This window comes from Leopardus geoffroyi, chromosome A2, assembly GCF_018350155.1.
Source record: "Leopardus geoffroyi isolate Oge1 chromosome A2, O.geoffroyi_Oge1_pat1.0, whole genome shotgun sequence".
NCBI lineage: Eukaryota > Metazoa > Chordata > Mammalia > Carnivora > Felidae > Leopardus > Leopardus geoffroyi.
The window spans coordinates 118,722,255-118,747,745 of NC_059331.1; the positions used below are offsets into that span (position 1 = coordinate 118,722,255).

Consider the following 25,491-nt stretch of genomic DNA (forward strand, 5'->3'; position numbering starts at 1 on the left):
CCAGAACAAGGCAGGACCCTGAAGTGTCATCATAGTAAACATTATCAGCGATTCACGCCAAATCCTACGGTGACATCGATCTTAAAATCTAAACTACACTGAACCGAGCACTTATCACTTTATCTACACTGTGAGTCCGACCATATGTCTCTGCTATTCCCCCTTCAACGACTGGAAACAAATTCAGAGTTTTGAGTTTCAACTGTTTCCTTCTTGAAGCTGCTAAGACAATAACGGATTAAATAAGATGAACCAAGCAGCCATACTTCTTGTAAAGTTATCCCCAGAGATAAATGTACAATGTTGTTTCGGAGGCTGTGGTGGTGTCTGCAGTGTAACTAAGGTTGACAGACTGCCTGCATGTGGGTGGCTGTCTCCATTCCAGCTGTGACCAACTGAATTATATCACCTGTCCCGTTTGATGTATTAGGATATGCCCAAGCTCAAGATGCATGTTGCTGCAATAGGGAAATTAATGTCCACCACTGGAGGCAATTAATAATGATTAGGAGCAAAACAGCGGGGTTAAATCTGTGCATTTAACAGAGTGTTCATACACTTTTATACTATATTTCAGTCTTGTTGCTCAAAGGGGAAAAAAAAACCCTTTTGAGAGACTAGAACAATCTTATCTTAATTAACATGTAAACCTATATGAAATGTCAAAGTCGCTTCAATGAGACATGTTTATTCATTATTTACTTAATCCTTGCTTCCTGGGGTTAGAAAAAAAAAATACTGCACAAACAGTAGTAGACTAAGGAGAGAAATGTTCAGACTCACTTGAGTACTTAGTTGAACTCCCGGACTTTGTGAACAGCTGCATTTGACTCATTGATTGGGGTGAGGAATTCTCACCTCTTTTATTTTATGATCCCGCAGTTAATATACTTAAAAAAAAAAGGCAGCAAATTGGCACACCATAGATTTGCAATGGTTGGTTTAGTGCAACTCTATAAAATCTGCATGTAAAATACTTAGCGGTGGGTAACAGTAACTGATTTCCTTTTGGTGACTAACGCGTGGATATAAATTTCGATATTAGAAATTTAAACTGAACAAGGGATTTTGCCTGAAAAATGCAGAAAACATTGAAAGCAAGGTAGGTATAAATCTATAAGACAGAGGAGCCTAAACAGTATTGATGTATTTGAACACGCATGCACCTCTGACTAGGCATTTATGTCACCATGTATTAGTGGAAAGCATACACAACACAAATATTCATTGATCAGATATTTTATTAGGAAATTTCATTAAATAGATTAAAATGTAATTGGCCACCAGCTGGACTTTATAGCTCCAAGAAGATTATATATTTAAGTGATACTGCAATTCTTATTAATGAAAAACTATGAGATAGAGGTCTTAGAAAACTTTAAAGCCCTATTTTATTTTAATGGAATCTACAAGTAGAGACTCCGAAATGATTCCTTTGCCGTGAACTCGCAATGGTGACATTGGTGTCATTGAAGTTCTGTCTGCAACCTGAGCTCATGAGGCAGTCCAAGTCTCATGGGGATGGCTCCTCCTTGAATTCTTCCTTCAGTTGTGTCCCCAAGAGTATGTCAGCCTGCATGATCTCAAAAGAGACTCAATTAAAATGAAAAAATTCACTCAGTCATCAGTCTTTTGGCTAACTTAACCCAGATATCCAGATAGTGGATGTAACTAAATATTTGATTGAATTTTAACAGCAGATGCAAATACGTGGCACCATTTTTTTCCGGGTGGACATTTAACATCCTGTGATTCAATGTCTACCCAGTAGTTTAGTTTCAACCATTCACTTATTTGTTTATTAAATAGCCTTTGTGTCCTTACTGCTGTTACTTGTCTATTTGCCTCAAAATCTCACCAGGGCTGAGCATGGCTAAGTTTCGAGACCGGATAAGCCTGCTCATTTTTTCAACGAGCTGCATCACTTTGACAACATTATTTTTTTATTACGTTTAGGAATTTGTTCATTCATCGGGTATTTTTTGAGTACTAACTGTATGTAAAGCACTCTGCTGGACGATCAATCACAGACATAGCAAACAAAACCACAAGGAGACCTCTCTCAAACTTACCAGCATTGGCTAAGTGTGGACTTTGTGCTGAACATTCTCCATTCATGGAGAGTAAAACGATAGGGTAGGCATTATTCCTATTTACATTTGGACATTGAGCCTTGGGGAGATGACTCTGACCTGTCCAAGGTCACACGGTGGTGATAGCAGAGTTGGGATTCCAACCTTGGCCTTCTGTTCTCAGGGTCCTGGGGTCTTGCCTTCACACAACAGCAGTCTCTTAAGGAACCAGCTGACCCAATAGTAGATCAAGGGGTTATGTTCATGCAGCTCTTCTCTGCCAAAGATCAGTTTCTCAGTCAGTAATTCCTGGAAAATCACAAATTAATTGAGTCTACCCCAATTGTCAGATAATGCTGGTGTTTAAGGTGCAGCTGCCCCACCGTGTCACCACAAGTAGAAGACAGTGCTTGACCTCCACAGTGGCCCTAGCCTCTCCCCTTAACCCGCTGCTCTCACTTCTCAGCTTCCCATTGGATCCTCAGCTTCCCGAACAGTCATGGCCTCTTCGCTGTTGGCAACAGGTTGGGCAATTCTTTTACAGCTTGAGGAACTTGCGCTGTCCACTCGGCTCGCTGTTCTGCCCTCTTCCCTGGTTCTGGTGCCCCCTGGAGGCATGGATGCCAGTCATCACACACCAGCCTAGCTCTAGCGAAGCCACCTGATGTGGCAGCTTCCTGCCCCTCTGCCCTTCCCCACCTTGCCAAAGAGGAAGGAATGGGTAACCCAAGAAGAGAAATGCACTAGTTCTTACACTTGGGGTGCATCACAATCTTCTGGGGACCTACTAAAAACATAGGTAACTGAACTCTTCTCTGAGCCTCCAAAATCTGTACAAGTGTGTTTTAGCACATTTCCCAGGCGATGAAGATGTATACCAAAACAAAATGAGATCCTAGATGAATGTGCACAGCACAGAGCCTGGCTACCTTAGAGTTGCCACTCAGTGGTATATTGTCTATTGCTGCATGACAAATTACTTCAAAACCTGGCAGCTGGAACAAGAAACATTTATTACCTCACACTTCCTGTGTGTCAGAAAGCCAAGAGTGGCCTAGTTGTATGCCTTTACCTCAAGGTCTCTCGTGAGGTGCCCTCAAGGACTACGGTTGGCCAAAGAATTTCAAGACTCAACTTGTGCGAAAGGCTTTGCTTCCAAGCTCGTTCATGGTTGTCAGCTGGCCCCAGATCCTTGCAGGCTATTGCACAGAAGGCACCACAACATCACGGGGATCTCTCCATAGGGCCAACCACAATATGGCAGCTTACTTTTACCAGGGTGAGTATTGAAAAAGAGAGAGAACTCAAGACAGAAGTCATAGTCTTCCTAATATTCAGAGTAACATCTTATCAATGCTGTCATATTCCATTTTTTGGAAGAGAGTCCACACTTAAGGTAGTACACAAAGCCATGAATGCTAGAAGGCAGGGGTTATTGGGGGCCATCTTAAAGCCTACCCACCAAAGGTGGCCAGTTTCTCTTCAGTTTGGGGAGTTAGAGCCAGTCACTGGGACTCACCAGTGGAAATATTTTTCAGAGTTATTGGAGAGGAGAAGACGTCAACAAGTAATCTGGAGTACTGGTATCAGTTACATCCTATATACATTAGTTACAATGGCCTTGGCATCATCAGTTCATCCATCCATCCATCCATCCACCCATCAAATAATCACTTATTGTTCACAGTCTTTTGTGCTAGGTACTGCTCTGGACACTGGAGGCACAACAGTGAAAAACTTAGGTACAGAGCCCACCTTCAGTGGATTCAACCGTTTATTTGAAGGTGTAAACAAGGAAACAGGCAACCACATGAGGAGACAGAAGCTCTGACACCCCCTGCTAGAGTGTGATGGCAGTCCACTGTAGAGGCTGTCTGCTCAAGTTCATGAGCTGGTCAGGGAAGGCTTCCAGGAGGAGGTGACACTTAGGCCGAGACACGAGAACAAGAAAAGTTTTGTCAAGTGGAGAGCAGTCTATGCAGGAATGAGAGCAATGAGAGAAGCATGAATTTTTCCAGATTTCAGGTGGAGGTCAGAGTAAGTCTTCCTCAAGTGAGGTAAGTGAAGGTAAGGATAGGCCCCTAGGGTAATAACATTTCCAAAAGTATAATGGAACTTGAATAAGGCAAACAGGCCAAAAAAGAAGCTGATTTTTCATCTCCTTAGTCTCTTAACTAGAAAGTTTACTCAATTTCCATTGAGTGTGATCATTAATATATTTTAATTCAATATACTATTTTTATCTTATCTTGTGATCCCGGTAGAATTTCATAAGGATAATTTGGGTTATCATGTGCTAATCAAAAGTTCTTATCAGCAATTTCATGTCTTTGATTAATAAAAGTGGGAATGAGAATTAATTAACGCAGTTTGCTTTTCCTCAATTCCTTTAACTATTTTATATTTTATTTTATCTTACCATAAGGCTCTGCCTCTGTAAGTGGTCTTAAAACCTCAGCGATCTGGGGCAGGATATAAATAAACACATACATAAAATTCTTACTACATATATTAATAATCACACTCAGGGGAAATGGACTAAACTTTCTAGTTAAGAGACTAAGGCCATCAAATCAGGGTTGAATTAAAAGAGAACGTACAACAGCATCAAAAAAAAACAACAACCAAAAACCAAAACCACAAGTTGTGTTTATAATTAATTTCCATAAAATATAAGAAAATGGAAACTTGAAAACAAAAGAGAGAAAAAAATATGATAGGTATATCATTGTGAGATGGGTTTGACTGCAAGTAACAGAAAACTCCAAATGACAGTGGCTTAAACAAGACAGAAATTTATTTTTTCTGTGTCTGTGGCACTCCCTCCTGTCAGAAACTTAGACTTTTTTTGATCCCATGGTTCCATATTGGGCTGATTTAAGCAGTAGGTCCAAGATGATAGTATCTGCATTCCAAGACGGAGGATGAAGGAAGGATGGAGAAGAAGACATGGAATATCCTGTGTTACATCTTAAGGTAGATTCTTGGAAGCTGCCAAACAACCCATTTGTTTTTATCTCATTGACCAGATCTTAGTCATATGGCCACACCTAGCTGCAAGGGAGCCTGGGGAATGTAGTCTTTACTCAGACGACCAAGTCTCCAGCTAAAAGTGTGAGAAAGGAAGAATCATATCACGAAAGACAGAGTTGCAGGAACCACTCTGTCACAACAGGCACATAGTAACCAAAAGAAAACTAGCATAAAATAATATCAGATAAAACAGACTGACCTTAGGTGAAAGGCATTACTGTAGATAATGAACATGAGTACATATTTTTTAAAAGATTTCACTAGGAACTTGTATGTACTTAGTGATGAATCTTCAAAACATGTAAAACAAGAATTGACAGATTCTAAGAAGAAATGACAAATAGGCCATCACTGAGGGAGACACTCAGTGGTTGATAAATCAAGCAGAGAAAAAAAAAGTCACAGAAAATTGGACATCACAAGATTATTCTGATGGATATACATAAATAGTATTTCTAACAATGCGAGAACAGAGATTATTTTCAAGCACACAGAAAACAATGATGGAAGTTGGCCATATTATAAGCCAAAATCAAGTGTTGACAAATTTCAGATAATTGGTATGTGTCATTTACTGACATTTACTGACAACAATGAAATTAAATTTTAACTAAGTTACAAAAAGATGATTTCTAAAAGCCCACTTGTTTTGAACATTTAAAGCATATGTTTTAAAGGACCCATGGTTACTCATGGTTCGTGGTGAAAATGAGAAGATGCTTAATATGAAGAATGAATAAGAAAAATATTATCAACGAAATTTGTGGAATGAAGAACTAGTATCTAGAATATATAAAGAACTCTCAAATCGCAACAGCAAAAATGAAAACTAATCAATTAGAACATGGGCAAATGACATGAAGAGGTATGTTACTGAAAAAGATATGCAGATGGAAAATAAGCACATAAAAACGTGTTTAACATCATTAATCTAGGGAAATGCACATTAAAAGTACGATGAGATATCACTCCTATGAGAACAGCTAAAAAAAAAAAAATAGTGACAACACCAAATACTGGTAAGGATGCAGAGAAACTCGATCACTCATACGTTGCCGGTAGGAATGTAAAATGTACAACCACTCTGAAAAACATTTTGGCAATTTCTTAAAAAACTAAACATGCAACTATCACATAACCCAACAACTGCACTCCTGGGGACTTATCCCAGAGAAATGAAAACTTATGTTCACAGCAGCTTCATTGGTAACAGCCAAAAACTGGAAACAAACGAAATATCTTTTTTCCCCAATTTTTTAAAAAGTTTATTTTTGAGAGAGAGCATGCGAGCAGGGAAGGGTCAGAGAGAAAGGGGCACTGTCAGTGCAGAGCCTAATGCGGGGAGCAAACTCACGAACTGTGAGATCACGATCTGAGCTGAAATCAAGTCAGGCACTCAACCAACTGAGCCACCTAGACACCCCCAAGTATCTTTCATTGGGTGAATGGTGGAATAAATTGTGGTACATCCATACAATGGAATAGTATTCAGAAATAAAAAAGAACATGTTTTGATTATTGGTACATCCAATAGTCTAGATACATCTTCAGAGAATTATGATAAGTGAAAAAAGCCAATTCCTAAAAGTTACATACTGTGTGATTCCATTTATATAACATTCTTCAGAGAACAGAGTTAAACACAGGAACAAGAGATTAGTTGTTGCCAGGAGTTGAGGAGGGGATGGGCGCAGGAAGGAAACTAGAGTGGCCATGGGAAGGGCGACACGAGCGGCCCTGCAGTGATGGAAATGTTCTGTGCCTTGGCTGTGTCAATGCTGATATCCTGGTTGTGATCTCATGCTGTAGTTTTGTAAGATGTTACCACTGGGGAAACTGGACAAAGGATACAGGTGCTCTCGCTGTATTATTTCTTACAGCTGCATGTGACTCCATAACCATCTCAAAATAAAAGTTTTAATTTTTTTTAAAAATCTTGTGGGATGCAGCAAAAGTGGTACTTTCACAGAGACCAACACGTACTAAAAAGAAGAAAGGCTTAAAATTAATGATATAATCAATTAGAAAAATGACAGCACAATGAACTCAAAGTAGAAAAAGGAAATATTAAAGGACGGAAGTTGATGAAATAAGAATGATAAAAATACTGCGGGGAGGGCTGACCAAGCTGAAAAGTGATTCTCCACAAAGACTAACAATGCGGACAAACCTCTGGCAAGGTTCATCTCGAAAAGAGAGAGGTGCCAATTGCCAATGTCAAGGAGAAAAAGGAACAACCTATAGGTGCAGCAGACTCTAAGAATATTTCAGACAATTCTTTACTGATACATTTGGAAATATAGATAAAGTGGACACATTTCTAGAAAAATATAATTGGCCAAAGTACTTTTTTTTTTAATGTTTATTTATTTTTGAGAGGGAGAGAGACAGAGTGTGAGCAGAGGAGGGGAAAAAAGAGAGAGGGAGACACAGAATCTGAAGCAGGCTCCAGGCTCTGAGCTGTCAGCACAGAGCCCGACGTGGGGCTCGAACTCACAAACCGTGAGATCATGACCTGAGCCGAAGTCGGATGCTTAACCGACTGAGCCACCCAGGCGCCCCCAAAGTACTTTTGATAAAGGAGGAAATCTAGTTGAATGACCATTAAAATATTTTCACATGGAAAACTCCAGGTCTACCAAACTTACAAGACATAAGTCATATGTGATTGTTATGTTACACAAGCTTTTCTCAAAACATTAAAAAGACACGAAGGAAGGAAGGAAGGAAGGAAGGAAGGAAGGAAGGAAGGAAGAAGGAAATGGGCACATGGGTGGCTTATTCAGTTGGGGGACTCTTGATTTCTGCTCAGGTTGTGATCTCACGATTGTGGGATTGAGCCCCTCTTCAGACTCCAAGCTGCACTTAGAGCCTACTTGAGATCCTCTCTCCTTCCCCCCAGATCTCTGTCTTCTCTCTCTCTCAAAAAAAAAAAAGAAAGAAAGAAAAAAAGAAAAGAAAAGAAAGAAAGAAAGAAAGAAAGAAGGAAAGACTTTAATTTATTGAGGCTGGTATAATCTTTTTTTTTTTTAATTTTTTTTTTCAACGTTTATTTGTTTTTGGGACAGAGAGAGACAGAGCATGAACGGGGGAGGGGCAGAGAGAGAGGGAGACACAGAATCGGAAACAGGCTCCAGGCTCTGAGCCATCAGCCCAGAGCCTGACGCGGGGCTCGAACTCACAGACCGCAAGATCGTGACCTGGCTGAAGTCGGACGCTTAACCGACTGCGCCACCCAGGCGCCCTTATAATCTTGATATCAAATCTAGATAAAGACAGATCATGTGCTCTAAATACTAAATAAAATCAAAGTAAAACAAATTTTTTTAACAAATAAGAGATCAAGCAGAGTTTACTCCAGAAATTTACCATTGGTTCAATATTAGGAAAAATTCTCACTTTAATTTACCACATCAAGAAATTAAAGGAGAAAAACTACATGCGCATCGTAATAGGTATGGAATTCAGTAACATTCTCAAATTTGCTCATCATAAGGATCCTATAAAAATTATTGCGTGCCAGCTACAGATGACATGTGTAAGGATGCTCATAGAAGCAAAGACTGGAAAGAACCCAGATGGCCATAAACAAGAGATTGGATGAACACACTGTGGAAATTTGCAGCAAGGAATACAGCAGCGAAAGCGCATAAATTATGGGCACGACAAAGCAAGGGTGAGTCTCCCGGACGTAATGTTGAACAAAAAGAGAAAATGGAGGCAAATCTAAAAATACATGCTTTCAGGGATATATAGAAAACTTTAGGTGAAACAGAGAGTGATTAACACAAAACACACAACAGTATTACCTCAGGGCAGTCGGGGAAGAGGCACCTTTGAAGGTGGCGTCTTTTGAAAACCAGACTAAAAGGGAAGTACAAGGAAGAACACATAATGTTCTTTGGGCTTTTCCTACTTATTTTCCGTCTCAGATTTGTGGGCCAGCATTATTTCTATCTATAACAGCTACTATTTAATCCATCATTTTAGTGGGCACTTACTATGTGCCAGGCGGTAAGCAAAATATATCATAGGCATTAGCTCGGCTTCCTTCTCCCTCATGAGGCACCTTCTGCAATTACTCTCCTTTTCCAGATGTGGGAACTGGTCACATGATTAGGATCGACTAGAACCAGGGTTGGGGTCCGAAGCTGTTGGTCCACATGCTATATCGCCTATGAGTTCAGAAAATAGAACTGCCACTTTTTTTTAGAGAGAGAGAGGAAGAGAGAGAGAGAGCAGGAAAGGGGCAGGGAAAGAGGGAGAGACAGAATCCCAAGCAGGCTCGAAGCACAGCGTGGAGCTCAACGCAGGGATCGATCTCACAACCATGAGATCATGACCTGAGCCGAAATCAAGAACTGGACACTTAACCACCCTGGTTGAGCCACCCTGGCTCCCCTAGAACTGCCACTTTTAAGGACTTGATTTGGGTAAAGCAAATGGCACTTGAAATACTATCCAATGCTCAGGAATGGGGATGTTAGCCCTTTTCTAGGGGACAGCAAATTCAATGCAGTAGAAAAACCACTTTATACCAAGCTTTTACTGAGTGTAGTATCACCTTTGATTGGCCCAGATGTGCATCGGCATTCGTGGAAGGTCATGGAGAGCTGTAACTCTACGCACTGCTGTATTTCTTTAAAATTACCCCCAAAGAAGCTACGGGACTTACAGACCGAAGGCATGTTTTGTTTACAATCTCACACTAGCCTAAATCAACCATAACTAAAACTGTTCTCAGAATTCCAAAGTAACCTCTTACTAACATGATCTGTAATTCTGATTAATTTCTATTGCTCTCAGCGGGTGTGAGTTCCCATGTTTTCTTCCTGAACAGGAGCCGAACTGCTCATTTGTTTGAGGTGCTCCTCTGAGAGAGGAAGAGGTTGGGCATCTAGACTCAAGTTAATTTCCTTTTGCTCTTGTTATTATAACAACAAATGGGTAAATAAATGGATTACCTTTGCAGGTAGCTAGCCTAATTCATTTCAGCCCATTTTCTCAAATTCAGTGCAGAGTAGACTGAGCTGAGGGCTCGGTGGCTTTGGATTTGTCCTCATGATAAGGATGGCTGTCATCTATTCTGCACCTACCATGTTCAGGGTCTGGAGACGCTCCATATTCAGCATTTCATTAATAACGGATTATTATTCATCTGTGCCGAAGATGAAGAACTTGGGACTCTGCGAAGTGAGTCACGTTGATCAAGGCCACAAAGTTAGAAAGGAGCGAGCTGGGATTTGAACCCAAATCAGGCAAAGCTTCTCCTCTCACTTACAAGCTGCCTAGATGGGGATGGTCTTTTTGATTGGTTGAGACCAACAAGTCGACTAAAAGAACATCACACCCTCGTCTTGAGTTTTGGATCTCTCTTCTGTGTGCACGCTCTCCACGATATGGAAAACAAAGAGTTGATCTCATTCCAACACAAACACATTTCTGACCCTGAAGGCAAGGTGGTGTTTCTGTCTTTCATTATCACTGGTAAAGAAAAAAAGAATTGCTACTAACTTGGAGGAAGTCTGTAATTCAACGTTGATATATGCTAAATGTGAAATGGTTACTTTAAGACAATTTAATGTTTTCATTTGAAAGATGACGGAGGCATGGGATCATTTCAATATCTTCATGGTATCATCAGCTCTATAGCCGGACAAATAAATAGATAGACTTATAATATCACCATTCAAATGATTAAAAAGAAATAAAATGATGCCAGATGTTTATTTGGAATAACCCACAGAACACATTGAAAACAATTCCTATTTCTGCAACTGGAAATTGGAATTGATCATTACTGGGCACTAAATGCGCGTATGTTTTTCTGAAGTTCCTAAATCTATTTAATTTCTATGTTGACAGAGATATTAGACAGCTGTTTCAAAATCTGTCTCTCTCTCCTGAGCTATGCATAAGAAATCTTTATGTTAAACCACGAAATGTCAATGAGAGCTCTTCAGTGTACTAATCAGCCTGCGAGTGGAATGTGTGTGGCTGGAAGCAATAACCTTAACTTACATTCTCAGTAGTCTTGATTGCCCCACATGCACCCCCTGAAGACATGGCTGTTGAAGGCACCAACTCCAAAGTGCAGCCTGCGTTGCCAGCTCTGACGATTAGAGTCAGGGACAATGAGTTAGCAGACAAGACGTGTTCTCCGCAAATGGCTTGGTCAGTGACTCCCTGCGTACCCCAGGGGACCGGTCCTGAAGCCTCTGCCTCTCTTACCCTATGGCCATCTCAGTCCCATCCACCCTCCTCCAGGGGGCCTACCATGGGCACCAGATACAAGAAAGAGGAGAGCCAGCTTCGTTCCTCAGAGTTCTTTAAGGGCAGGCTGGTGGGTGAACTCGATAATTGACATCATTCCAACATCACTTAGCTTGTTTGAAAACATTTCACAGCCCAAACAAAATCTCATACACAATCGTGCTCTTTGTAGTGTCATTTGTGAAAAAAAAAAAAGTATTAAGTTGAGATGTCTTTGAATAAGGAAACGGTTACATGAATTATGCTAAAATGGTTACGAGAATTACGCTAAATTCACACAGTGGATTATAGCAGACCCACTGAAAACAGTTTACCATAATCAGAAGGTCAAAAAAAAAAGAAAACCCCCCTCTATTCATGAGCTTGGTGAATCTTCCAAAACAAAGTTTAGTCTTTTGTCTCTTAAGATTAGAAATCTGACTTTGTCAGCACACCCAGAGGTGATCTGTTTCTCGGGAATGGACACGCTAACCATACTTTGGACATGGAGGCGTTAAAGCAGAATGCCAATATATCATTTCAAATTCAGAAATCTGTTACATGCCCTGAAATACTTGGATGGGCAAAATAGATGGGCACAATCAGCATATTCTACTCCTAGAAATAAGCTACATGGGAAATCATCTCCTGTTCGCCACAGTCATTTACCTGCCACCGTTTACTGAGTGTTTATAGTGTGCCAGGTACTCTACCAAGACTTATCAATATCTCATTTAATGAGATCATGTTTGCAAAGCACTTAGCACGTGCCTCCCCCCACGCTAAGAGCTCCATATTTGTTAGCTGCTGTTGTCTCTATTGCCACTTTTCCTTCTCGACTTATCACGATATCCAGTTGACATTCTCCCCTTTCTGTAAATTAGAAAATGAAGACAAAGGAATTCAGTCACTGCCCAAGCTAGCTGGTAAGTGGCAGAATCACAACGAGAAATACAATTGTCAGAGGAGCTGGAACACCCAGTCACCAAGGTCTTTGGCAGAGCCCTGGGGAAGCACAGTCAGAAGGTTGTGCTGTGAGTATAGAATCACAACAAAGGGAGTTAGAAGAATTAAACCTTTCGTAGCATCAGGCCAAAACAACTTGATATGTTCACCTCCTGGTAGGATGATCTGGCATTTGAGACCCACTGGCTGAGACTTGCTTTCCCCTGAATAAGAAAGAGAAGCTAATATTGACTGAGAATTGGTGTGACAGCCTTCACTTAATTTTCATCAAAACATCATGAAGCAGTTAGGGAACATTCCCCAAGATGCCACCGCTGATATGCTGTAGAGCCTGGACTCCAACTCTGGACCATCCCACTCCAAAGCCCAAGTCTTTAACCCTGAACTCTGTCACCTACCAACACAGAGACGTAGGCGTGGCTGGTCCCATTTTTCAGACGAGGAAACTGACGAACAACTTAAATCACATGCCCCCAAGGCATTTGGTCTGTGACTAAATGACAGAGAAGAAACACGAAGTTTGTTTGAGTACAAATTACATTGTATTAACTTGCTCAGGTCGCCACAACAAAATGCCACACAGCCTGGATGGCTTAAACGACAGGAATGTATTTTCTTACAGTTCTGGAGGCTAGAAGTCCAAGATCAAGATGTCAGCAGGTGTGGCTCCTCCTGAGACCTCTTTCTTTGGCTTGCAGGTGGCCCCCTCTTTGCTGTGTCTTCACCTGGTCATTCCTCTACTGTGTCTCTCTCCATGTGGCCCAAATTTCCTCTTTTTTATAAGGACACATTCATACTAGAGTAGGGCCAACCTTAAGCACCTCATTTTAACTTAATCACACCTTTAAAGACCTTTTCTCTGAATATGATCACGTACAATGGGCACGAGGGGTTAGGACTTCAACATACGAATTTTGGGAGGACAGAATTCAATCCATAGCATGCCTCTTCTTAACCCGGAAACAATACTGCTGCCCATAAAGGGATTGTTTTATATTTTTGATAGTTTTAAAAAATGCCATTTTCAGGCCATATAGTCATGCTGGAAAACTATTTTCTTATTTCTGATGATGAACCGGAGGATAGCCTGCTTGCTGTTAGCTCCCTTGTTCGTTCGTTCATTCATTTAGAAATAGAATGCCAATTGGCAAAAGGGAAAACGATTAACTAGAACTCATGGAATTTCAAAATGACTCACCAAATCCTCTTGCTTGGGGCACTCTATAACATGTATTTCTCTATCCAACCAGAGCTTAAATCAAATAGCGAAATTATTGAAATCAAGGCAGTATGAAGAATATCCAGAAGTATAAACCCCTTCAAGGAACTTAAAATTTAGTTGAGGAGACAAAAGCATAAATATATGAGACATTAATAACAACTCATGACAGTAATGCAAGTAATGCCACAAGGCAAAATAGGATGAATTGTAGAATATAGAAGCCAGAAAGTAGATGCTGTGAATACAGAGAAAGGCCAGTGACTGAGAAGGGTGATCCAGGAAGGTTTCCTGGAAGAAGAGGAAGTTATCATGTTGAGTAAGTCAGAAGCGAATTCCCTCGGAAGCATCCCTTGGGGATATAAGCACCCATCTCTCCACATCTCACAGGTGCTGTGAGATTCAACACATGTTCAACGAAGCCATGTATCTGGGCGTGGCCGACAGGAGATGGGAACCCGAAGAGGGAGGAAATGACTGGATAAGTGTTGGGCAGAGCCTGCAGGGGTCGGGGAAAAGAAAGGAAATTCCCAGAACACCCGTAGTGGCCAGAATGAATCTGCACGAATTTGGAAATTCAGAGCAAGAAACACCTTTCCCCTGGTTTGGCTCAGAGGCACTACGGTGGCATTTAGGGCAAGTCAGCCGGAAAGGGAAGCAAGACACAGCTGCAGTTCAGATTGTGATGATGAAGAGATGCGCGGGAATCCAAGGTCAGAGAAAAGGCCCGAACTGGCTGCTTGCCTCTTTCACCTTCCAGGAGAGCTAGAAGAGAAGAGGACTGAAAAGATTCCTGGAAGCTTCTGTGCAAGGTAGAGGAAAATAAGAGAGACAGCATATGGTATGAATGCTCCTTACCGGGGAGGAACAGGTGCCCAGCCAGCCAGCCCTCCGGCTGTTGGCTGAAATGGAACCCAGGACCACGTTCGCAAGTCATTTAGTCCTTGAGCTTCATCAGCAGATACATTGGCTTTGTTCTGGAGGCCAGCAAAAAGAAAAAAAAAAATGTGTCAGGAAAGTTGGAGGAACTTTCTTGCTATTTCGCTTAGCAGACCAAGGTCAAGTACACGATTCATTCTCTTCAAGAAGGAAGTAGTGTGACAGGGAGGGCGGCAGATGGTGACGAATTGCAGGGAGCTACCTGGGGTGTAGCACTTAATATGCTCTGGAGTCCGGCTACGTGGGTTCAAACCCCTGTCCTCCACTGACCAGCTGGGTGACGTTGAGCAAGTTAATGGAATCTCTCTGTGCCTCAGTTTCCTCATCTGTAAAATGGGATTAATAACAAAGCCTATCTCATGGGGTTATTTCAAGGATTAATTAAGAGAACATATGTCTGATATTTAGGTAACACTGAAGAACCGTTAGCATGAATGTTAGTACATGTGAGAGTGGCGGGACATTCTGGGAGTGTGAATGGGGCGTGGTTGGGGGGGTGGTGAATTAGAGCAAATGCAAAGAGAGCACTGGGAGAATTTAAAGAGAGAAAAGATGATGGCTCCTAAGGTCATGAACAGACAAATCAGATTGCTAACCAAAAACAAACAAACAAACAAAAACACTCCAAACAAAACAAAAACAAAAACAAAGTATCTCGATGCAACGCCTGACAAGAAAAATGTTTCAGGCATGGAAGAAGTGTATTTAGGAGAAGCCGGATTTGACTTTTGGCCTCTGGGAGACTGTCACCAGGATGAGGAGGTGGCCCGAGCCGGGCAACATCCAGAGCCTTGAGGAGAGGCAGGACCAAGTGTTTCCTGGTCCAGGGAAGGTGGCTGAGGAGTGAGTGAAGTCAAAGGTGAAGGCAAAATTTTGAGGAAGGCATGGGAAAATGGTTGCAGAGGTGCTAAGCAAAGAGCGAATGGTGAGAGCAGTTTGGGAGAGGACATCAACAGAGAAAGGGAGAAGGCGTTGAGATGAGGCCAGCGTTGCTGGGAAGGGCAGGTGGCTTGCCTTAGAAGACACAGCACCTTGGCTTGAAGTCCGTGGACAAGTCGCCTGGCCTCGCCAATAAAGTGGGGATCACAGAGCTCTCCTCAACACCTCACAGGATTGTTGCTGTGTAGGATAAATACACGTATACGAAAATTTTTTGTCGATGCCACGGAATCTCTCCATTAATAAGATTTGCACTTGACAAATGTCCGTTTTCCCTTGTAAAATGTCAGAGATGTTTAGGCAAAACCCCAAGGTTATTTAGTCATCAGATAATACACCAGTGACAGAAATTAATTTTACAGGTACTATGAAAACCCCCGCTTTTTTGGTCACGACACGCAGCAATGCAGCGAACAGGGGTGAGTCCGTGGAAAACCGTGATGACTGTGGGCAGTGATAGCGGTTGAGTCGTGAAGCTTCCTCCACACGTGTCCGTAATTAGCTTATGTCACCACATAGGCTGTGAACAGAAGCCCCTATACATCACACGGGCCATGAGATAACAAGGTCAATGGTGGGCACTTCATTCCCCCGGTGTAAAAGGGAGGAGTGCATGGCAAATCGGTTGGTGAATGTACTCAATACCGTCTCCATACAGTATGGTTTTCACTGAGAATGGGGCTGCTCAGAGGCTGGCTCGCTGTGGCTGTGCCTTGCTGGCTGTGATCCAAGAGCTGGGATCAGGGAGTCTTTCCAATGCCTCCTCCAAGATGGTGGAAGGGATGGCTTTGCGGGGGCATTGAGGTTGCAAAGAAACATGGAGAATGTGTCCTATTCTCTGACCTTGGGCTGAAACCCATGATAACTTGTCTCCAAGAAGAATTTCGGTCTCTAAGAGGGTTTGGCTTAGCCTCCTTTCACATTTACAGTAAAGATCCGGGATGAACTCAAAAGGCTCACACAGCCGGGAATTACACAGAGACCAGAAAGGGATAGATCACGCAGGGGAGGCCTCCCTGCCTCACTCTGTAGATCTGGTGCTGGGCCGCTGTCCTTCTCCTTGGCTTGCTGTGGGCTGCTTTGTGGGGCTCAGCAATAGGCGGGCCACCGCCATCCCCGTGGTGCTGGAAATACTCCTCAATGTTCAAATCAGGGCGTGTATACACAAGGAATACCATTCAGGCTTAAAAAGGAAAAAACATTCTGACACGTCCCACACCACAGACGGACCTGAATACATTATATACTACGTGAAATGAACCCGACACACAAGAACATATACTGTATAACTCTACTTATGTAAGGTGCCTCAAGCAGTCACATTCGTAGTGACAGGGAGTAGGGCAGAAGTTGCAAGGGGCCTGGGGAGGGGTGATAAAGAGCTGATGATCAATGGGTAGAGTTTCTGTTTGGGGAGATGAAAAATTTCTGGAGACGGTGGTGGTTGCACAACACTGTGAATGGACCTCGTGCTGCTGAATTGTACACGTAGAAATGGCTAAAATGACAAAATTTATGTTATGTATATTTACCCGCAATTTTTTAAAGCGTGGTTTCAAAACTAAAAAAACAAAAACAAAAAAAAAAACACCCAGGGGCACCTGGGTGGCTCAGTCGGTTAAGCGTCCGACTTCAACTCAGGTCACGATCTCTCAGTCTGTGAGTTCGAGCCCCGCGTCGGGCTCTGGGCTGATGGCTCAGAGCCTGGAGCCTGCTTCCGATTCTGTGTCTCCCTCTCTCTCTGCCCCTCCCCCGTTCATGCTCTGTCTCTCTCTGTCTCAAAAATAAATAAACGTTAAAACAAAACAAACCAAAACAAAAAAAACCCCAAACAATAAAAATTAGAGGGGCCTCCACATGTTATAAGGAACTCGCTCTGATAAACCCAACGCATAGACATTGTCAATGTGTTGTTCCATGACGCTTCAATTTACATCTCCTCTCCGATATATGAGATTTTTCACAATTCCCGAATATACGAGAAGGTTGGGACAAGTCAAGAATAAACATTTTGGGATGGGTTGTGCTTTTGCATTTGGACACATAAAAGCACATTCTGCAGAGGTTGGTCGGCTCTTCCAATATTTTAAGCAATTTACAGGTAGTGTTAAGTACTTGGTTAAAATCCTTCTAATGTGTGCGATAATCATTTTAGCTGTTAGAGCATAATGTGAGTTCAGACATACAGTTATACTAAAATCTTTCCCACTCGCCTACCTCTCGCACAGATTACGGAGGGAATGTGTTATAGACAATAAAATCTAAGGGGAAAAAATTGCCATCCTGTTTCACCTCTGCCATTAAACCCAACGATGGCGGCCATTGCCGTGTAAAAGGAAAACCAACAAGTTTACAGTTCCTCATTTCCCATGGTAAACAGATTGCTTATTTTAATTTTGAAAATAAAGCGATGGAGGCTATGTAGGTCTGTAAATAAGAGTGTGCATCTCAATTTTCTGCAAATGCTTAAGTGGTTTACATCTGTTTCCTCCCAGTTGTATTTCTCAAACATGAATTTCCATTTTAAAAAGAGTCGTAAAATCACTACTGTTTCTCTGTGGATCTATTAGCAATAAAATAGCCTACAGAGGTTTGCACAGCCATGGAAAATGTACAGTGATAATAGGTTGTCCTGCTGTTACATGGCTTATGCAAACTTTACATTTATCACGGCAGAACCATCTATCCGCGGGGTTGTAGCACAGCAAACAACGGAATAAAAAAGACCAGGAGAAGGAAGATGAGACGGAAATCTCTATGTACACATCATTAATCAGACAAGATGAATTCTCAAACTTGGAAGCGTGTTTCCTCAAAGCCAACTGCGAGAAGGAGCAGGAGGGAGAGAATGTGTCGGGAATGTGTCACAATCTGCAATGGACAATCTTCTGTAAAAATTATCTGCAACAATACAAGCATTAGCTTCTCTCGTTGGCATGTTGTGTACTTCACGGCTCTTGTACTTTTTTTTTTTTTTTTCTTAAGAGCAAAGCCAGATCATCTATTGAAAACTTTTAGTACAGGGGCGCCTGGGTGGCTCAGTCGGTTGAGCGTCTGACTTCAGCTCAGGTCATGATCTTGCGGTTCGTGAGTTCGAGCCCCGCGTCGGGCTCTGTGCTGACATCTCAGAGCCCGGAGCCTGCTTCGGATTCTCTGTCTCCCTCTCTCTCTGCCCCTCCCCTGCTCATGCTCTGTCTCTCTCTCTCTCTCTCTCTCTGTCAAAAATAAAACATTTAAAAAAAAAATTAAAAAAAAAGAAAACTCTTAGTACAGCAGACAATGCAATTATTCTTTCACTATTTTAAGGAAAAGGCCTCAAAATAACCCATTGCTTTCTCACACACCAGTTCTCCCTAACCCTCCTCCACCTTCCCTGCCCTGTCTAGAAAGCAGATGGGCGACACAGGGCACTTTATTCGGCCTCTGAAATTCTGTCTCGTAAGTGAGACTGAGACGTTCAGACCCCTCTGATCCCACTTTGTAGCCCAGTGAAATGCTACCACATACCAAGAAGGTGTTTGTTTTTCTAAACCTAAATTAATTCACTAAGGTCTGGCATGATGGCAGGAAGCAGGTTTCAAAATGGTTCCATCCTAAACAGGACACACGCATTCGTGAGGTGTGCCCCGTGCCTCATCTGGAAGCCCCGGGTGTTTCTCAGTCTTCTGAGTTGCCCTGTTTCCCTGAAATAGAAAAGAAATCAATAAAATGTGCCGATGGAGTTTAGCCTGCTTGGCGTCTCAAAGCCTGTTCTGTTCGGTGGGGTCTTTTTTCCTTTTTTAAAAGGGTTTGTTTTCTTCTATTAATGTGACAGAGGCATTCGAGACATATTCTTGAGCCTTTAAGAGGGAAGATGGAAAGGACACCTTTCAATTAACCTTTTGGTGAGTGACCACTCACCATACTCATTGCCGGAAGTCCCACCGTGCAGGAAACGACCAGGGTGGGGATGGGTGGAAGGAACCCCCGTAAGAGAGGGAAGTGAGAGGTGGGGGGCACAGCTCGTATGCCCAACAGCCCAATAGTTGCTGCCACTCCTGTGCTATGCTTCTTTTATTCAGGGTGAATGAAGCCTGTTCTTTTTAATCAATTCATATCCATCAATGCCTGGAAGGAGGGGGGTGGGCTTTTAGGTAGATGTCCCGAAATCATCAGGTCATTTCAAACAATTGAGTGGGAAAAAAGCCAACTACCAGCGTCAACCCATCCGTAAATCAGGCAACTAGTTATTGAGACACGATCATTTTTTACCTTGGTTTGACAGCATCTACACATCACCTAAGTGTACCATTGTGTGTCCGTGGGGGCGGGTATTTATTTGCAATCTAGATCTGATGTTCTTATACTGAGTTGCGCCATGATCTCCCAGGAAGCGGTGAAGCAGCCTCTGACTACTGAAGCTGAACTTCAGGAGTCTCTGAATCTGAACTTGAATTGCACTGCTCTCCAGTCGATCCTCACTTTGTACTGTCAGTCATCTTTCCCTGGAGGCTTTGTCTTACCTCCTCTATCGTTAGTTCTCTGTGGGCAGAAGTCTGATACTTCTCATAATAGAGTCCCCTAGGTCTGGCAAAGCTTGTATGGTGACTGTATAACCACAGAGGTTGTCCCTGCCCTGTGTGGTGTAGACGAAGCAGAGATGCAGTGTGAAGTCTCAATAAAGACCACCCGCCCCCCATCCGCTCCTGATACCTTGGAGAGGAATTGGATGCACAGTGGTCAGCAGTGGTTTCCGGAATAGTCTCCAGATTTGGTGGGGAGCTGGAGGTGGGCCATATTGGCTACTCTTCCATAAACAGAGACCCAGAGTTCATTAACAACACCGCCACCTCTCAACGACTGTTTTTAGGTTGAATTGAGACCCAGAATTCCTTGGCAATTCTGGGAGGCATCCATTAGACCCCTTTGGGTGGTTCCACAGTGGCTGCCAGTGTCCATTTCTCCTGGATCTCTTTGGTGACCCCTCCTGGGAAATCCTGGGAAAACAGTGCTTCAGATAATGTCCTGGGTCCTGCAGATCATTGACAACTGGATCAAGGCCGGATAATAGCAGCAGTGCCAGTAGTAACAGGAATTGCTGTAGCTATTTGGAGCCTTCTATGGGCCAGGTGGCACGGACTAAGACCCAGACAGACTCACTGGCTTGTCCAAGGCACCAGTCCTAAGTTTCGGAATTGGGGATACAATTCCATGCCTTCAGGCCCTGGGCCGTGCTTCTCTTCTCCAGTCCTAGTGTCTTCATGGTGTCCTATGTTTGCTGAGTGGAAAGCAATCGTTTTCTGCTTCCAGCCGTAAGAGTGAAGAGCCCATGCACGGGGCGCTCCTGTCGGGCTCCTCCTGAGTACTTTTCACTCTGGTTCTCACATCCCCACGCCTCTCCTCCTTCCGCACTTCCCCATCCCACTATACATCTTTTACACAGCAGGACAGGGTAATTCGCTGCATGCTAGGCAGTAACTACATAGTAATAACAATAATTCTTGGTACTTAGAGCTCCTCATCCGAGGATGTCACCCAAGCTTAAAGAAATTTAAATATATCTGCTCACAGCCGCGTGGTGGGGGTGGTCTGGGTCTCGTTTGCAGGCCTGGCGACGTGCACACATAGAAGAAGAAGGAAACACCCGGTCCTTCCTAATGAAGCCTTCCTTACCGACGCGGGGCTAAAAAAGGGAACCAGAGAGGGGATGGGCCAGACAAACCATCAGGACCTCATGTTTCTCTGAAGTTCCCTTGCGTTTGGAGCTTGGCAAGTTCACCGGACTCTGGTTTTGAGGCATCCTGTTCACCTGCTGAGAAAGGGCTGTTCACCTGCTGAGCCTTTATCATGAAATTAGCCACCAGTGTGAGTATTCTTCCAGAAATTGTCCCCAAGGCAAGCACCACTGGGCTATGGCTGGGTCTGATGACTGTTCCCTGTCCTTATCTACCTGCAGTCCCCTTTCCATCTGCCCCCCGGGGGGCGGTGTCTTATTCCTGTTCTGAGGGCAAATTCACTCACTGGCTTCCCTGGCAATATCTGAGCCCAAGGCCTGGGGCAGCCTTCCCCCCCAAGAGCAGCCTGGGAGGCAGTGGGGGTGGGGGAGGGTCTCTTAGCTAAGAGTCAAAGGTCCCAGAAGCTCATTTCCTACTCCCACCTTCTAGCTGCCCTTCCTTGGCGGAGTTGAGCCTCTGGGCTTGCTTCTCACCTACCTGGCCCTGTAGGTCGTACCACTCTGCTTGTTTAATCTAAAGTCTGCCCCTTTTGGGGCGCCTGGGTGGCGCAGTCGGTTAAGCGTCCGGCTTCAGCTCAGGTCACGATCTCGCGGTCCGTGAGTTCGAGCCCCGCGTCGGGCTCTGGGCTGATGGCTCAGAGCCTGGAGCCTGTTTCCGATTCTGTGTCTCCCTCTCTCTCTGCCCCTCCCCCGTTCATGCTCTGTCTCTCTCTGTCCCAAAAATAAATAAACGTTGAAAAAAAAATTTTTTTTTAAAGTCTGCCCCTTTTAGGGGCGCCCGGATGGCTCAGTCGGTTAAGCGCCCGACTTCAGCTCAGGTCATGATCTCACGGTTCGTGGGTTCAAGCCCCATGTCGGACTCTGTGCTGACAGCTCAGAGCCTGGAGCCTGCTTCGGATTCTGCGTCTCCCTCTCTCGCTGCCCCTCCCCCCCCGGCCCCGAAAAATAAATAAACACTAAAATAAATGCATAAATACATAAAGTCTGCCCCTTTTGACCACACTGATCTGTCAGCACGTGCACCCCGATATGACACAGGGGAGAGGTGGATCTTTGGAAATTAAGTTCACCAGCTGGGGAAACACTCCTGTATCTTGGATGAAAAGGGTCTGGTTTTCAGACATGCTGCAGGAGAAGATCATCTTGGAGCACAGAGCACATGTCTGCTTCCCTGACCACATCAACACAGTCGAAGGATGTCCCCCTTCCATGCAAATGACCGTTGTGGACGCAGAAAGATTTGTGGAGGAGGAGCCGGCATGGACAGGCATTGTCCTCACTCTCAAGGAGCACGTCGTCAGAGAGGGAAGACACGACACCAGCACGCACGGATACAATGACATCTCGATTTTCGGGTATGCTCCAAATCTTGATTCCAGGCATGTACCAAGCTCTGAGACCAAAAGGTGGTTCTCCCCTCAGACTCAGTCACGGTGAGAAATCCAGAAGAAAGAGGAGCAATTTAGTCCAGGTAGATGAGAAGCATTTCCACAGTAAAATCATTGGAGCTTTTCCTTCTGACTCAAAGCAAATCCATTTGTCAAATACACCATAAATATACATTTGCACTATTTATTACCTCTGCCTATAAAAGAAAATTGTATTAGGTGATTGTGCTGAAAATGTGTCAAAAATATAATTTGCATCTCTTTTATGTGGGTGTTTTTGTGTGTCTTTGCTATATTTCAATTTGCTAATATACATATATATCTCTGTAGAGACATATATAAATGCTGTTTAGTTCTTCTGATCTTTGTTTTTATTTTCTTGGTATAAAAATTTCAATATAATTTGTGATTCTAAAAATATTGCTTTCGAAAAATACGGTATGGAGTCTTCATTCCCTTAATTCCCATGATCCACTGCAATAAAACATTTACTAAAAGTATATTAAAGAGAATGTCCTGAAGGATTTGCTTCTCTTTGACAAACTGTCACTGGAGGATTGGGCAGAGTGCTTTCTGTGTTGTCCTGAATTTCCTAGAAGCTATCTCCCTTCAGTTAGGCAGATTTCCCCAAGCTTTCCCTTCACCCCCTGAGATGGGTAGACTCATCTCCCCTCTTAGCAACTCTACAAACCACAGGGAACTGGGGTTTCAGCTATTAGAAGCTCAGGCTTTACTCTGCAGGTGACATGCATTTGGAAAGGACGTATGTTCGTCTGCATTGTTTTTATTCACAGCCTCTGAAAGCGTCTTCACGGTTTCAGAAAAGACTTCTGCAATTACGTCTCCTGCTGGTTCCCCTCAACCATCTTGGGAAGCACGTCAACACCCCCTTATGTTAGGGAACAAGGGATAAAGCCCAAGGGGAGATGATGTTGCTTTAGGGTCACACAGAAAATCATTAAAAGATTAAGACTCGGGTCTCCCAAGTCTCAAATGTTCTGCTTTGCTGTTAAAAATGTCACCTTAGCTTCTTTTCCTCATCTACAAGCCGCATCCACATCATTTCTCCAGATCGAGACAACAGCTAGGGCCAAGAGAGGCCACTGTCCCTTCTGTCCTGTTCTGAACTCTGGAAAGAGATCCTCTGTCAGAGTGCCCCTGGGAACTTGGCCTCACAGAGTGGCTAGGCAGACAGAGGCTGCTAAGGACTGAACCACATTGTCACTGTCTCCCACCCCCACCCCGCATCTCGTTTATATGTTGAAGTCCTAACCCCCAATGTGACTGTATCCGGAGATAGGCCTTTTAGGAGGTAATTAAGGTTAATTGGGGTCATAAAGATGGGGTATCATCTGATAGGACTGGTGGTCTTAAGAGGAGAGAGAGACATATCTTTCTCTATGTGCACACACTGAGGCAAGGCCATGTGAGAACACAGTGAGAAGGCAAGCCAGGAAGAGAGCTCTCACCCGTAACCGACCCTGCCAGACCTTGACCTAGGACTTCCAGCCCCCAGAACTATGAGAAATAAATGTCTGCTGCTTAAGCCATCCTATGTGTGATATTTTGTCATGGCAACCCAATCAGACTAAGACAGAGACCCTAAGGCTTGATTTTCAATTCATCTCTTGGGGTCTATGTGGCATAGGCAGGGCCTAGAGGCTGCTCAGAGTCTGGCTGGACCCAAAGTTTGCCAGAGAGGGTCCCCGGGGATGAGGTCACCCTATAGCAAGGGCTGCAGAACGGATCCCTGAGTCAGAGCTGGGGGCTGCAGCAGAGCTCCGACCCAGCAGAAGCACACGACTGGGAGCGTCACCAACCAGACTTTAGCCGCCACCGTCTACGGAACAAGCAGGTCCCAGGTGAACACGTGAGGCTGAAGATCTCATGCCCAAGAATCTCTAATCTGTGCCCTGCTCGGTGTGACCTTGTTTTCTCCGCATATTCTAACACCCCCAGAGGGAAAGAAGGTGGTGTAGGAGGGGGGTTGATCTCTGAAAGATAAAATATTTTTAGCAAAAAGAGTCTTGACATCCCCTAAAAGGACTGTTATGTCAGCTGGACTGTATGTAAACAGGACTGGGCAGTTCGTTTATTTTCCCCTCCTACTGCTGGGGACTCAGGAGAGAGGCCTGTTTAGTCATAGGCAAATAAAGGTGTAACCTAAGTTGTCATTGAACTTGAATTTGTGCCCCGCTCCAGAGGAAACTGGAGAGTGTGCCTCTTCCCTGGGAGAGGTGGGGCTGGGGACGAGGCCAACTACTGTCATGTTCCATGAAAGTGAGCATCTTGGGAGTTTGCTCAAATGAGGCCTGCCCCGTCCCACCCTTTATTCTGACTCCCACGCGCTTACGATACGTAGGCTGTGCTGTGCTGTGGATACGTTAGACGAGATTTGCAGTAATTCTCATATATTTGTGTCTTCCCAGCTACGTTGTAAATTCTCCTGAGCAGAGACACAAAAGGGTGCCAAGCGCAGGCTTTCGATAAGTATCGACCAACTAGGCAGCGATGTCGCTGCCCCTCCCCGATGGGACCTGAGTGTGTCTGGAGATTTTGCAGCCTGTTTCACACTCCGAGCTGAGGACTCCTGGGCTGGGCACCAGTCCCGACGTTAGCTATGGGACCGTCAGCTTCCTTTTTAGGACCCCAGAGCCCATGTCTGTAAAACAGCATGGGTTGAGCTAGGTCCCCATCAAGATTCCCTCGGAGGTCTCAGCTCTACGAGAGCGTGAGATCTCTTATTTCATCTTTTCTTGTCTTTCCAGCCAAAGGGCCATCTTTATGTAGCTTATTTAGTGTCATTCGAACTCTGCAAAGAAGGTGCTATCATTGCTGTCACCATTTTGCTGACAAAGAAACTGAGACACAGGGTACAGCCTGCCCAAGGAAACAGGGCTAGCAAGGATCAGAACCGGATCAAATGCAGACAGAGGGTCCTACCTGAGCCACCACACGGTGCTGCCTCCA

General features: G+C 43.8%; 1 long non-coding RNA gene across 1 annotated transcript; it reads right to left on the minus strand.

The window, feature by feature from the left end:
- Positions 1–1,283: 1,283 nt before the first annotated feature.
- On the minus strand, positions 1,284–10,252 carry LOC123606589. The gene is made up of 3 exons (XR_006716363.1): positions 9,107–10,252; positions 2,158–2,381; positions 1,284–1,593 (listed from the first exon to the last, which is right to left on the minus strand). It is a non-coding gene; the product is annotated as an uncharacterized LOC123606589 (long non-coding RNA).
- Between the last annotated feature and the right edge of the window lie 15,239 nt (positions 10,253–25,491).